Genomic DNA, 16,508 nt, shown 5'->3' on the forward strand with positions numbered 1-16,508 from the left:
CTGTATTATGGTGTGTAATACATCATAAAATTAATCAAACTAAAAGCAAACTTAAGGGATGTAATTTTATTTCCCCCACTGCCCCACTGCAAAGATTTAGGTCAGTGCCAGTTTCCTTTTAATAATCTCCAATAACCAACAGAAATACATTCTTCATTCTGACATTATTATTCTATTGAAAATTGCACCAAAGGTCTCTCTCTTCTAGGTAGTCCTTTGGGGCTAAGAAGGATTTGCTTCCACTCCAGTTCTGTGGGTTTTGAAGAGACTGATGGAGACACTCAAACTCTTGTATGGGGTGGGGGGGGGGGGTTGCGAAGTGGTGACTTCCTTCTGTACTTTCCACTGGGATTTCTGTGCCTCCTGATGAAAGGACTTGAGGTTCTTGATGACATCCTGAAAGCACTATATTCCATAATGAGCTGCTGTATATTCCCATGTGTTGATTGGGATGCCTCACTTTTCCAAAAAGGCTCTTAGAAGACTGTTGAATCTTTTCCTAGGTGCCCCTGGTAAATCTCCATAGAACATGGAAATCTACAGCATGTTACAGGGCCTTCAGCCCACAATGTTGTGCTGACCCTGGAACCTGCCTGTGACAGTACTTGAAATAGAGTGTCTGTTTCAGAATTCTGATCTGGGCCATTACATGTAAAGGGGGCTCAAATATTGGCTATTGTGATTTGAGGGACAACACTGGCATTACAGCACTTGTCCTGTTTAGAGAATTTTCCGGGAGACATTTTTGTCACATCTTTGCTGTTATGAAGTCCTATAGGGGGGCAGAAATCAGTGCTGTATGAGTTGGGATGAGCTGTATTTGAGGTCTTGAGAACTTCACATTCCCCTCCTCAGAAGGCAAAGGCTTCTCTGGCATACTGACAGCAACGGTAATTTTATCCATTGATTAAATGCCTGCATGACAGGTGACTCCTGAGAAGCAAGAAGCAATCATGATGTTCAGGGACTTGCTATGAAACTTCATTATAGAAGAGTGTTCAGTGTAGGAAGGACAATTTGTGGAGGATCTCCATTCTGTATATATTAAGTGAAAGGTCCATTCTGAAATAGTTTGCTGAAAAAGTCGATGAAATGTGCATAGCATAATTATTTTTAAGTGCAGAGTCTCTCTGGGTTACAAATGATCTGAGTAGAGAAATAGGACTTTACACAAACTTTTCCAAACATTTCTGAAGCATTATATAACATGATGATAATATTAATCATCATCATAATGATCAAATGACTCAGAGTCGGAGGTCTCTTCCCAGGAACAGAGGGGTTCCTTGTTGCAATACAGGATCAGGTGGTTAACACAAAAATGATCAAAAATACATAATAAAGGATCAACAAATTCAAGGCAATAAGTGTAGAAAATGCCAAGAGAAACCAGAAGCAATCCAGCACATTACAGGATCCTGCAGCAGTTTAACTCAATCTGTTCGCTTTCACAGTCTCAATCAAGTAGCAAATACCATTCACCAAAATCTTGTTTTAAAATGCAAACTCATAAGAGACACTATACCTTATTATAAATACAAGCCTGATCTAGTTTTAGAGTCACAGTCCTACAAATTATATCATAACCGATCCATTATTACAATCTATAATAACTGTCTGTATATAATATTACAGGATAAACAAGCAAGAACAATTTACTTAATTGATATCTCCATTCCAAACACACAGAACATACAGAAATCAGTAAGTGAAAACACCAGAAATATGCTGAATTAAACAAGGAAATTTAAAGACTATGGAACATGAAAAGGGTATAAATTGTCCAGATATTAATACTGTATCTACAACAGGTGTCATCCCAAAGTCACTACAAGTTAAACAATTCAGCCTACACAGTAATATTTATGTAAAACTTCAGAAAACCTCAATACTAAACACCATTAGAACAGTCCAAAAGTTGTTAGCAATTGAGGAATGGGCAGTGATAGAGTGAACATTGGATAAAATGAAATTACATTTAAAAACTACAGCAAATGTAGAGCAATATAATAAGAGAAACTGGCTTATGGACTGTTCTCAGGAACAGAACAATGGCACAACCTGGGGGCTACCTATAATTATAAGAATTCCTTAATTTTATTTATTCTCCAAATGTTAAAAACTATCTGTACAATGTGTATTATCAATATTAAGCTTCATTCTTCAAAGTTGGTGTTGTAGTCGGCAGATGACACATTTAATATAAATGCATTTTGAATGTGCAGTGATTATCCATTCTCATAACCCAGGAATTTTGAAACGTGAGATTCATTTCTGAGGTATTTATAAAAAGCAGAATGGGAATATGGTCATTCAAAATGATAGTAGTTATCACTGAGGATCGGATGTTACCTAGTTATCTGTGATTGCAAAAGTTATGGTAAAAAATCTGGTACAGCTTACTCTAACACCCTCAGTATATTAAGCCAAGTGAAAAGCCACCAGGTATTAACTTCAAAGCAATGTGGTTCTAAATGTTATTATAATTGAATAACTACATACACATTCACTAAATAGTTAGATATTTACATTCTCTTTCTGCAGACCAAAGAATCATAATGTCTATAACTTAAACATTCATAAAGATGTGAGAAATTATAGTTTTGAAACTATGTTAGGAAAAATCACCCTAGATATGGCAAGTTGAAAACTGTTGACTAGGAGCTGGAACACAGGCTTTGTAGCACTTATTGACCACCCCTAATTTCCTTTGAGAAGGTATTGGTGTGGCCATTTAAACTACTGTGTTCAGTATTTTGAAAGAGCTCCAACAAAAAGAGATATTTTCAGGATTTTAACACTGAAAATGATTGAGTACAACTTTTTAATATGGGGTGGTGCTAGACTTGGTAAGGGACTTAAATAGTGGAAATGAATCCAAACTGTTGTAATAATGAGGGGTTCTTGGCTTGAAACATTAACTCTGTTTCTCTTTCCCTGGATTCTGCTGAGTGCTTCCAACAATTTTATTTTTATTGCTGTTCTAGTTCTGTGAGGTAGAGATTGCAGATTAAGGAGGAGCTGGTGAAAAGGTCAGCAAATTGCTATTGTTCTTTCTGTAATTGGAATGCACTGTCCCAAGGGACTCCTGAAGCAACATCCCACAGCTGTATTGATTGGTATTCAACAACCTTCCTTTAACTCTAGCAGAAAGTGAGTGGACTGAGTGGATGAAACGTCTTTCCAGTAGCCTTTCATATAAAAAATATTTTCTATAGCAGTGATTTTCAGAAATTTGTAAGAATTTGTAATCTGTAAATTCCGATGAATGTTTATCTACGCAAAAGATACCAGCCTCTTCTGCCTCCTCACACACACCGGAACTGTAGGATTCGCTGTTGCAAATCCACGTACCCATTCCGGTGGTGAATGAAAATGGCATCAGCATGGCTTTATGTCTGGGGAATCAAGTCTCACAAATTTGCTTGAGTTTTTTTGAGGAGGTGAACTGGAGATTTGTGAAGGGCCTGGTTCTATGTTATGCAACCACAGACTAAACATCAGGAATGCCAAACAGTTCAATATATAGCAGAATAACAATAGGTTTAAGTTGCAGAAAACAAGATTTCCGCAGTACAGTTCCACCAAAAGGACAACATTGGAGATAAATTTGGAAGAATTATAGTGGATGATTTAGATATATTAATTTATATGCAGTTTGGCAGTTTTAATGAAAACTATAGTAAAGATACAAGAAACCAGCACTGATGATACATTCTAGACTATTGAATGTTATTCCTTAATAATATCCAAACACTTTTTTTAATCATTTTACCTCTTACAGGATGGTAGAATAAACTTCACAGTAAACCCAAAGGAGTGGGAAACCTGCCCACCTGTCATATCTCTGGTTCCGAATTTCAGATCCGGCCACATACTCTGCCCACAATTCATACCCTACACCCGAGTGTACTCTGAAGCCTCTGGCTTACGTCCTGCTCCAATGAGTGAGCCAGATGGCAGACAATCTGTATTTCCAAACCATCAGAGGATGCACTGACAGGGAAACACCACTGCAGGTTTAAATAAGAAATTTTGAGGCATATTTATTGGTAGTCAGTTTTAATCGATTATGTCCATCCTATTTATGCCTCAACATATCTTTTAATAAAGAAATAAATCAAGCCCACATTTACTGCTTCATAGTTATAAATACAAGTAAATAGTTCGGTACTAAGAATTCAGTGTTATGCATGAAACATACAGTAAATCACAATCTAATTTTGTGCTCCTACTATGTCTCCTTTCTAAGTAAATCAAAATGTATGACTTCATCTTAAACTTAATTTTCAAGTGAAGATCTCATGCCCACAGGACTTTGATCATGATTACATGTCATGTTACATCAGTTTATGAACCTCGCAATGTAAGGTCAGAACTTAATTTTGCAGAGATCCATTTTCATGATGTCACTTTTCCATGACATCAACGGGATATGGAGTATCATATCAAATTATTAATTAACTTTTGTTCTGTTGGCGGAGGTGGTCAATTTTTAAGCAAGGAGCCAATATAACACTGAAATACCAATTTAATAGAAATAATAAGACTAAAGATTTAATTTCATTTTGATTATATTTAAGTGGCAATAGTTTAAGTGGGTGACCTTGAAATGCAGATCAATCACATCTTCAAAGTGGTACTCAATATTAATTACACACACAAGCTCCATCTGTCAGGTGAATTTCTTATCCAAATCATGGATCTAACTAACCTGCCCCATAGTTGCTGGGGCAGCTGCTCCACATTATTTAAACTTCTCTGTTGTCATTAAAACAACCAAGCTATGACTTCTAGCAACTGCAGAACTGACTGCAAAATCACCTATTGGATGTCCTATGGAAAATAATCTGGCACACTGCATCATGAAGAATAGTGAATTTGCAATGACATAAAATCAAAAATGGGAGGTAAAAGATTTTGCCGCTGTACCTGGATTCCAGATTTTGTACCAGTGCAAGAAGCTGATGAAAGGATCATTTCTGCTTGCATCATTGATAGCAAAATCACAGCTTTGCTATGGCATGTTACTGTAGTCTCCATACAATGTAACAGCAGCATTATGATGTCTTCCCACTTCTCTCTTTTCTATTTGTCTATTTTCCCTCATCACATCTCTTGTGATTCTATGCTGTAATCCATTTTGTTTAATGTTTTCTCTCTTCATTTAGTGGAATCATCAAAGATGAAGTTAACTTAGACTGTTGCAAAGAACGGGCGAACCCAAATGCAGGACACCAGCATGGAGATAGAGTTAGGTGCAGACGAATGTGTGAGCGTGTCTGGAGCTGAATGGCAAACAAGAGGGTGAACAGAAAAACAGACAGGCGGCAGGCAAAACTGATCTTGACACAGGGTGTTGCTGGAGCTGAACGGCAAACAGGAGACAGGTGGCAGGCAAAACTAATCTTGACACAGGGTGTTGCTGGAGCTGAACGGCAAATAGGAGACAGGCGGCAGGCAAAACTGATCTTGAGACAGAGCGTTACAGGAGCTAAACGACAAATGGAAAGGCAAGCAGCAGGCAACGCTTATCTTGACATGGAGAGACAGAGTTACACAGGTAAACCTTGGTACTGAAGTAAAACATAGCATACACAATCCTAAGTGGCCAGGAACATGAATTACCACACTGGCTAAAACAACAATCTGGCGATGAGTGGATGCAAAGCCGGGGTTACTTATGCTGCAGGTCTAGATGAGAATCAGGTGTTCCGCAATCAAAGGGAATTAGGAGAATATTGGGAATTAACGGTCAGGATCATGACATAAACATCTTTCCACATTCTCTGTATCACCCTCCAGCTGGCATTTTAGCCTCTATATGAAAAACTTGCTTGTAATTCCTTGAAATCTTACAAAAAGCTAAGTTTTTGGGTATAGCGGATAAAGGGACAGAATAAGTGTCTTGACCTGTACATGTGAACATAGGGTAGAACACGGATCACAGAAAAGTACAATATAGTAGCGGGCTGCTCCGCCTGCCATGTCTGCTTCGGCCATTGTGTCAGAGTAAATGCCTTTTGAATATTGTTATCACTTCTGCTCCTAACACCTCCCTGGCACACATTCCAGGAACTCACCACTCTCAGTGTGAAAAATAACTTGCCTTGCACATCTCCTTTAAACATTCCCCTTCTTACTTGGAACCTATTACCCTGTACAGAAGGTAACTAAAAAGAAGAGCCACAAGGAGAGGAAAAATGAAATATGAAGGTTAACTAGCCTATTATATAAAAGAGGATACAAAATGTTTTTTGTCCCAGATATATAAAGAGTAAAAGAGAGGTGAGAGTGGATATTGAACTGCTGGAAATTTTCACTGGAGAGGTAATAATGGGGACAAAGAAATGATGGACAAATTGTATAAATATTTTGAATCCTTCTTCACTGTGGAAGACACTTGCAGTATGCTAGAAATTCAAGAGGTTAAGGGGGCAGAAGTGAGTGTAGATGCTATTACTAAGGAGAAGGTGATTGGGAAGCTGAAAGGCCTGAAGGTAGATACGTCACCTGGGCCAGATGAACTGTACCCAGGGTTCTGAAAGAGGTGGCTGAAGAGATTATGGAGGCATAGGTAATGATCTTCCAAGAGCCACTAGGTTCTGGAATGGTTCCAGTAGAATGGAGAATTGCAAATGTCACTCCAATCTTTAAGCAGGGAGGGAGACAGACGAAAGGAGATTATAGGTCAGTTAGCTTGACTTCAGTGGTTTAGAAGATGTTAGAGTCTATTATTAAGGATGAAGTTTCAGGGTACTTGGAGGCACAAGATAAAATAGACACAATTCAGCATAATTTCCTTAAGGGAAAATCTTCATGGAAATAACAGGCAGGATGGACAAAGGAGAGTCAGTGGATGTTGTTTACTTGGATTTTCAAAAGGCCTTTGACAAGGTGCAATACATGAGGCTGCTTACATGCACAACACGCTGGAGGAACTCAGCAGGTCAGGCAGCATCCATGGAAAGGAACAGTCAACGTTTCTGGTCGAGACCCTTCGTCAGGACTGTTCATTTCCACAGATGCTGCCCGACCTGCTGAGTTCCTCCAGTGTGTTGTGCATGTTGCTTTGACCCCAGCATCTGCAGAGTATTTTGTGTTTATGAGGCTGCTTAACAAGTTAAGAGCCTATGGTATTACAGGAAATATACGAGCATGGATAGAAAATTGGCTGACTGCCAGTAGGCAAAGAGTGGGAATAAAGAAGATCTTTTCTGATTAGCTGCCAATGAACAGTGGTGTGCCACAGGGGTCAGTGTTAGGGCCACTTCTTTTGACATTACATGCCCATGGTTTGGATGACAGAATTGTGCCCAAGTTTGGAAATGATATATAGATAGATGGAGGGGCAGGTAGGTAGAGGGGCATTAGACCCATGAAACTAATGGCACGGTAGCAATAAAGGCAGGAAAGTAGACCATTGTAATAAATGTTTGTTTGTCAGATAGAGAATGTGGTCAATAGGTGTCAATGTTGAGACTGACAAGAACCTGAATTTTCAGGGTAAGTTTTTCAAACTTGCGGATGACACAAAGCTTAGAAGCACAGAAAACAGTAAAAAGAGCATAAAATTTGACAAGAGAAAATCAGCTGTGTAGGTGGTGGGGGAGGATGTGGAGTGGGTAGACAAGTGGTAAATGAATTTGGGCACTGAAAAGTGTAAAATGTTAAAATTTAGCAGAAGGAAGGAGAGATAATATTGACCAAGTGGCACCATTCTGAAGAGTGTTTCACAACAGAGGGACTTATGCACACCTATCTAAAGTGTCAGGGCATGCTGAGAGAGTGGTTTGTTCCTGGATTCACAAAGAGTGACACAGAGAATAAAAAGAGATATATTTTGAACACTGTATAAAATAGTGTTAAGGCCACTCCTTGACATCTAGTTGTGGTCACCAAAATTTTAGTTTGTGGATGTTCTAGGGAAGATGAAGAAAAGATTTACTAGGATGAGGAGCATCAGCCATAAGTTAAGCTAGAGTATTAGTGGGTGCCTTCTTTGGAATAGACCCGGTTGGAAAAAAAGATAGTCAGAAATCATCCACTAGTTGAGGATTCAAGGACTGGGAGCTACAGATGGAATATTTTGGGGAAATAGTCAAAGGAGGATATAGAATCATAGAGTTTTACAATATGGAAATAGGTACTTCAGCTCAAATCATCCATGCAGACCAAGTTGCTTTCCTGAAGCCAGTTTCATTTTTTTGCATTTCCTTCATATTCTAATTAGATGCCTCATTATTTCATACTGTTTAATTAGTCTCCATTCAGCTTGCTGCACTCCGATGAATACAGTTCCATTTTATCCAATCTTTCCTTGCCATAGTTTTCCAATCTTGACAGTATTCTTGTTAATCTCCAAAGCATCTACTCCAGTGCCATAAGGTAGTCAGAACAGTAGGCACTATTCACGCTGTAATCTGTCATGTATTGGATATAATTCTAATATCATCTTCCTTGTCGTATATTCATTGTATTTATCTTGCCTTGTCATTCCTTCTCAAGTGATTCTGGATTAAATGCTATTTTATATTTTGCTGAGCAGATCATTTCCATTTTCCTTCAATATAAAGGTTTCCTCCTCATTGTCAACCAAGTGATCTATTTTTTGCAGTATCTGATTTCTTCTACCTGCATAGTGGCCCCAGCTCTAACTTAAATGCTTCAATATTCTCCTTAGATCCAATCTGCCGCCTCGAAGATTGCAGACCCTTTGGCAATGGCCACTTGTGCCAGCATGTTTTCTTGGCTCCCATACATTGGATCAAGGAGAATATGATTCAGACTTCTATGGGAACCAGCAGAAATCTTCTCATATTCTGCAGCATCCCCCAGGTTCAAGGATGACTAGATTTCTACAGGTGGAATACAAGGTGTTCAACGGGGCAGTGAAATGGCTGGTTTTGGAAGTGGTGTGCATCATTTGCTGCTCCCGTTGAGTTCCAGTATGGTCCCAACAAATAGACCAGATTTCATGGTTTTCCCAGTGTTCCTTCTTAACTGAATGAGTTATTCAGTTATGGAATCATAAATTTGTGCAGGCCCTTATACTCACCACATGCATGCTGACCTTTCTGTCCCTTTACAGTGATTCCTTTCTGCCTGCATTAGGACTGAATCCTTCAATATCTTGCTTGTTTAATTGTTTAAATGCCACTTAAATGTAGTAATTGTATCTGATTCTATCATCTCCTCTTGCACATCAGCTACACTCTATGTAAAACCTTTCTCCTCAGAGACCTTTTAAAACTCTTTCATTGTACTTCAAACCTATGTGCTCATGTTTTCTTTATATCCCTGCCATGAGAAAAAGAGAAGCAGGAGAATATCCGCAGGTGTGGAAATCCAAGCAACACAGGTAAAGTGCTACAGAACTAAGTCAGCATCTGTGGAAGAAAGTACAGTCAACGTTTCAGGCAGAGGAAAAGAGATTTTGATTATCTACCCTATCTATACCTCTTATAAACTGATATACTTCTACTAGGTCATCCCTTAGTCTCCTACACCAGGAAAACTAGCCCAACCTATCCCATCAGAATCAGCTTTATTATCACTGAATTATATGATGGAAGATTTGTTTCACAGCAATAGTGCAGTGCAAAGACATAAAAGTTACCATACATTACAAAAGTAAATACTTTAAGTGGGAATAAAGGAATGACAAGGTAGTGATGGTGTGTTCATGACTCATTCAGAAATCTAATGGCAGAGGGGAAGAATCTCTTCCTAAATCATTGAGTTTGGGTCTTCAGGTTCCTATACCTCCTTCTTGCTGGTAGTACCGAGAACTGAGCCTGGTGATGGATACTGCCTTCTTGAACCATCACACCTTGAACATATCCTCCAGGGTGAGGAGGGTTGTGCCAAAGATAGGACTGGGTGAGTTTACAACCCTCTGTGTTCTCTTATCATCTTGTGCATTGAAGCATCCATTCCAAGTTGTGATGCTAATAGTCAGAATGCTCTCCACCCTACATCAACAGAAATTTCGAAGAAACACATCCCATCTCCTCAAAGTCCTAACAAATTAGAGCCATAAACGTGCTTTCTACACAATTTCATCGATGTGTTGGACCTAGGAGGACCTTGAGAATATCCTTAAATTATTACCTCTGCCCTCCTGATAATTTTGCTTCAAGGTTCAACAACAGGTTCTTCCCCATTGCCATCAAATTCTTGACCTGACCTGGAAAACCAAATAGTACCTCAAACTATATTTTGCTCAACGTACACTAAAGTCATTATGTTTACTTTGTTGTGTAAAAAGTGTATAATTTATGTTCATTTAAGTTTCTGTAATTTATGTTTATCATGTTTGTAATGAACTGGGCTGCTGCTTGCAATAACATAACTTTCATAACACTTACACCCTGCATATGTATGCCCATGACAAGAAACTTAGTTGCATACCTCATAAATGAACTCAGAGCTGAGTGCTTCCTTTGGGAGTTTGGAGTCTGGAATACAAATAACTGGCCTGCCCAACAGAGCCAACAATTTCAGGATTAGATCTTCAAACATCCAGAAACAATAACATGGGTTGACAAGGGAAATGCTAACATGATGAGAAATTAGTTCAATTTATTTGGGTTTATCTGCTGCAATGGGTGATCATAGCTGGCCTCTGACTTTTGCCTGGAAAATACGCACAAGGAGGATACTAGGATATTGCCAGCAGTTCTGAAAGAGTTGGTAGCCACATGTGACCACAACTTTTACATATTCAGTGGTTTCTGCTTAATTGGGACACATTGAAACCTGTACATGCTGGCCCAAATAAGAGGCTGCCCCAATTAACTAAAGTTATATGGAAATAGTTAAAAAGGAAAGAAAGACAAACTGAGTAACAAATTATGCATTGAAGTGAAACAGAACATATTAGAGCACAAGCAATACTCTATATTAGTTCCTAAGTGTTATTAACAGAGGAATTCATCCAGTGTATGCAATTAACACAGAAACCTAGTGCAGATAATGACTGCCTTCATACAAGGCTTTCAACACTTTCATTCTCTGAATCTTTGTTTTCATTTTAACATTCAAGATGGTTGCTAATACCCTCAAATTCTCTTTAGTTTCCTCAGTTGTTGAAGTAGCAAAACCATTTCCTTTTCTCTCCCAGCAGTCTCTAGTTTCTCCAAATCTGAATGCTTAAAACTTTAATGAGAAGAACAGTTCAGCATTGTCTTGCTGCATATTTCTTGCCAACTATCAGTGACAGAAATTGTTGCTTCTTGAACACAGACATACACAACTGATGTTATTTAAAAGCTTGAAACACAATGTAGAGTCTAGCGGCCACAGAAGTGCATACTGCTGACACAAGCTAGAACCCCTTTGGCAGCAATCTCCTGCCCCAAATAAGTGGCATGGTGTCCTAAATAAATGAAGATTTGTCCCAAAATATCAGCTGCCCTGACTAATCGATGGCCCAGTTAACTGGAATCCACTGTATATGTCTCCCTTCATTCTTTTTTCAGTGGATACATTAGTTGAGCACCTTAAAAAGGAAACACCTAAATTGAGTAATGGCTTCCTTGTCAGGACACTGGATGAGCCCTGTTCTCTCTATAAATGTCCTTGGGAAAAATCACCACACCTGTGATAAAACTTCACCGAAACTCAAAAACCGGAAACTTTCCGAGAGGATAAAGCAAGAGAAAGTGAGAGTCTAAGTGGCACGGAGGTACTGATGCCAGGCTGTATTAGGATAAACAGCAGGAAACATTTCAAAGTTCAAAGTATAGTTATTATCAAAGCACATATGTTTTACCATATACGACCTTGAGATTAATTTTCTTGTGGGCATTCTCAATAAATGCATAATAGCCATAATAAAATAAATGAAAGAGTTCACCAACTGTGTGTTCAACCAATGTGCAAAAGACATCAATCTGTACAAATACAAAAAGATAGAAATAATAATCATAATTAAGTAATCTATAAATATCAAGAACATGCGATGAAGTGTCCTTCAAAGTGAGTCCATAGGTTGTGGGAACATTTCAGGGATGGGGCAAGTGAAGTTATCCCTTTTGGTTCAAGAGCCTGATGGTTTAGGGGTAACTACTGTTCCTGAACCTGGTGGTGTGAGTCCTGAGGCAGCGGTGAGAAGAGAGCATGTCCTGGCTGGAGGGGCCCATGATAATGAATGCTGTTTTCCTGCGACAACGTTTCATATAGATGTGCTCAATGATTCATTGTGTCACAAGAGACCCATTGTATCACAATACTTTTAGGTCTCACACCACTGAGCACCATATTGGAGATAGATAACACTGGAGGGCATAGATTTAGAGTAGGAGATAAAGAGATTCAAAGAGAATCTAAAGTGGACTGTTTCACTGTGACAGTGGTGAGCACTTGGTATCTTTTGCTTGAGAAAGTGGTAGAAGGAGAGTCATTGATGGCTCTATGACAATTTATTGGACTAGTTATAGATATAAAACAAGAAAAACAAAAAGCGAGTCAGGTGCAAGGAAAACCAGATAGGAAAGTCGGTTAAGTGCAATGAATTCAATGAAGGTTGCAGGATTTGAGAGGTGAGGAGGTAATATGGTATAAAACATATAAGTGCAGTTGACAATAACATACCAGAGGATCTGTCCTGGGACCAGCACTTAAGAGTCAAGTGAGAAAAGGTATGACAGCACAAATACAAATACTTTATTGTCACCAAGCAATTGATACTAGAGCGTACAATCATCACAGTGATATTTGTTCCTGCACTTTGCGCTCCCTGAAGTACAAATCGAAGTAAATATAATAAAAATTTAAATTATAAATCATGATTAGAAAATAGAAAAGCGAAAGTACAGTAGTGCAAGTCAGGTCCAGATATTTGGAAAGTATGGCTCAGATCCAGGTCAGGATCTGTTCAGCAGTCTTATCACAGTTGGAAAGAAGCTGTTCCCAAATCTGGCCGTATGTATCTTCATGCTCCTGAACCTTCTCCCGGAGGGAAGTGGGACAAAAAGTGTGTTGGCTGGGTGGGACTTATCCTTGATTATCCTGGCAGCACTGCTCCGACACCGTGCGGTGTAAAGTGAGTCCAAGGATGGAAGATTGGTTTGTGTGATGTGCTGGGCTATGTTCACGATCTTCTGCAGCTTCTTCCGGTCTTGGACAGGACAACTTCCATACCAGGTTGTGATGCACCCTAGAAAAATGCTTTCTACAGTGCACGTATAAAAATTAGTGAGGGTTTTAGGGGACAGGCCAAATTTCTTCAGCTTTCTCAGGAAGTAAAGGCGCTGGTGAGCCCTCTTGGCAGTGGACTCTGCTTGGTTAGACCAAGTCAGGTCATTTGTGATATTCACCCCGAGGAACTTAAAGCTTTTGACCTGTTCCACCGGCGCACCACCGATGTAGATGGGATCATGCGGTCCGCTACTCCTTCTGAAGTCAACAACCAATTCCTTTGTCTTGCTGACATTGAGGGATAGGTTATTGTCTTCGCACCATGCCACCAGGTTCTTAATTTCCTCTCCGTACTCAGACTCATCATTACCCAAGATACGGCCTACAATTGTGGTGTCATCAGCAAACTTATATATTGAGTTCGATGGAAACTTGGCTACACAATCATGGGTGTACAGTGAGTACAGCAGGGGCTGAGTACACAGCCTCGTGGGGCACCGGTGCTCAGAGTGATTGTAGAGGAGAGCTTGTCCCCTATTTTTACAGCCTGGGTCCTGTCTGTGAGGAAGCTGAAGATCCAGCTGCAGATCTGAGTGCTAAGACCCAGCACCTCTACTTTCTTTGAAGTTTGCTTAGATTCAGCATGTCAACAAAAAGTATGACAAACTTTTATAAATACTCAGTGGATCCTAACTGGTTGCATCACAGCTGGTATGGGAATACAGCCCAGGAATGGAAAAAGCTACAAGAACTGATGGATACAGCCCTTTCACCACAGACGAAGCTCTCCCCACCATTGCAAACATTTACATGTGGTGCTGCTACAGGAAAGAAGTATGTGTCATAGAATCATGAGCACAGCAGCACAGAAACAGGTCCTTGGGTTCATCTGGTCCACGCTAACCTAGATCCACACCATCCAGAATATGCCCCCTTATCGCCACTGCCACTAGGCAAGGGAAACATTGCCTAGTTCAGGAACAGGAACAGTTATTACCTTACAACCAAAAGGCTCCTGAACCAGCATGTTTGTTTATGTAGCTTTTTAGTAAAATTCTACTGTATTACTTTTTCCCTGTAAATGCCTGCAAGAAAGTAAAACCAAAGGTAGTACTTCGATAATAAACTTACTTTGAGCTTTGAATGTTGAACCTGCTATAAACAAGCAATGGACAGGCGAGCAGCTTTAAATGGAATCTTCCAATGGGGTAACAAGGTTGTTGTTCCCTGGAGAACCCTTTGAATGCCTGATCAGATCTACTATGATGCATTTTATGTAGGTAATGTTATAAAGATTACAATTGGCCTAAGGGATAGGATTCAAGCTCTGATAGCAAAGCTAGGATAACAGTGCACAGTAGATAGTAATTTCTTTGAATCATTGCTTCAAGGCAAGGAGTAATTGACCTTCACTCTGTATAATATATGTGGCATACATATATTGCATTTTGTAGATCATTTGATATCCTTTGATTTGAGAACGCTGCAATGAGCAACTGCACCTCCAGAGCAGTTTTCAAAGTTGTGCACAAAACCCACTACCAAATATCAGAGACTGTGAGATTCTAAAGAGCATGAAACCAAAAAATACAGGGTTACATGAGATAAAGGATGGAGGAGCAATGTGTTGGCCAAAAGTTTGTTTCAGCTGCAATGCGAAAGATTGGGAAAAAAGCCTGAGCATATGTGGGTAGAGTATCCAATTGTCTTGACTGCTAACCCAAAAGGAATTACAAACAGCCTAAGCATCCAAATGTCCTCAGATTCCCCAGTGAGATAGTCTGGGGCTTGCAATATACCACAAATACCCAGTGGGATTAATGGAAAGGGAATTCTACATGCTTGATTGCAGAGCTAGGGGACTAGATCAAAATGCAATAGAAAGCAAGAGCACAGCAACAGCTAACTGACAGTACTGGTGGAGAGAAATTTTACAGGAGATGCAAAGTACCATAAAAGACCAAATAAACAGAAAATATACTTAAACAGACTGTTAAGAAAAAAATGAATAATCCCAGCACATGGAAAATATAGAATGAAAATTATTGCTGTAACTATGCGATGTGCAACGTATAACTCTTTCTTGTTTTAAACTGTACTCAAGGTCTTTCTCATTTTGGAATTCAGAACTCCCCTAAATGAATAGATTAGTACAAAAATAACATTATCCAAATTACTGAACAGAACAATGCTAAAATTTATGTTTCAGGGTTCTATAGAATTAGATAGGTGAATAAACTAATAACAGTAGAAAACAATAATGACAATAAATAAAATAATTAAGTCTTTTAATTCACTAATGACCTTTTATTCTGGATAGAATTCAATAAGCTTCCTCTTTGAATGTATGTTAACTATTGTTGTTTAAGTGATGTTCATTCCAGATACTGGCAACAGAAAGAAGAATCACATCAGCATCTATGTTTACCAGTGCATCTTTATAGGGATTTAAATGAGTAACAGCAGGAATAGGCTGTCTGCTGCTTTAAATCGGCTCTGCCATTCAGCAAAACGTTGGCTGATCTTTTACCTTAGCTGCATTTCTTTTATCTGCTCGCCTGTGCTTTGATTTCTTTATTATCCAGAAATCTATCAATCAGTGTGTTTTGCATTTAATGACTGAACCTCCACTGGATGCTCGGGGAAAGAATTCGGAAGATTCGCCACCCTGTGAGCGAAGTAATTGCTCCTTATCTGAGTCCTAATTGGCCACTCACTTATCTTGAGACTGCACCCCCACTTTCTTGCCAGTGCGACAATCCTCCTTGAAACCAGCCTGTTGAGCCCTTTCAGTTCAGTGAGATCTCCACTCATTCTTCTTGAAAATACAGATACAGCCTCTACTCAGTCTCTTCTGGTAATACTGTTCCAGCAGCCAGTCTGTTAATCATTTGTTATTCATCCTCACTGCTAAGCATATCTTTGTTTAGGCAAGGACACCAACACTCCACAGAACCCTCACTGAACACTGACGCACCTCGGGGTGTGTGCTTAGCCCACTGCTCTACTCTCTGTATACACATGACTGTGTGGGTAGGCATAGCTCAAATACCATCTATAAATTTGGTGACGATACAACAGTTGTTGGTAGAATCTCAGGTGGTGATGAGAGGGCGTACGGGAGGGAGATATGCCAACTAGTGGAGTGGTGTCTCAGCAACAACCTGGCACTCAACATCAGTAAGATGAAAGAGCTGATTGTGGGCTTCAGGAAGGGTAAGATGAAGGAACACATGCCAATCCTCATAGAGGGATCAGTAGAGAGATTGAGCAGTTTCAAGTTCCTGGGTGTCAAGATCTCTGAGGAACACACCTGGGCCCAACATATTGATGTAGCTATAAAGAAAGCAAGATGGTGACTGGGA

At 39.5% G+C, this 16,508-nt stretch overlaps 1 pseudogene; it reads left to right on the forward strand.

The window, feature by feature from the left end:
- Positions 1–5,292: 5,292 nt before the first annotated feature.
- LOC140732539 (zinc finger MYM-type protein 6-like) overlaps positions 5,293–16,508 on the forward strand; it is a 49,869-nt pseudogene continuing 38,653 nt past the window's right edge.

The sequence above is a fragment of the Hemitrygon akajei genome, chromosome 8 (assembly GCF_048418815.1).
Source record: "Hemitrygon akajei chromosome 8, sHemAka1.3, whole genome shotgun sequence".
Taxonomy (NCBI): Eukaryota; Metazoa; Chordata; class Chondrichthyes; order Myliobatiformes; family Dasyatidae; genus Hemitrygon; species Hemitrygon akajei.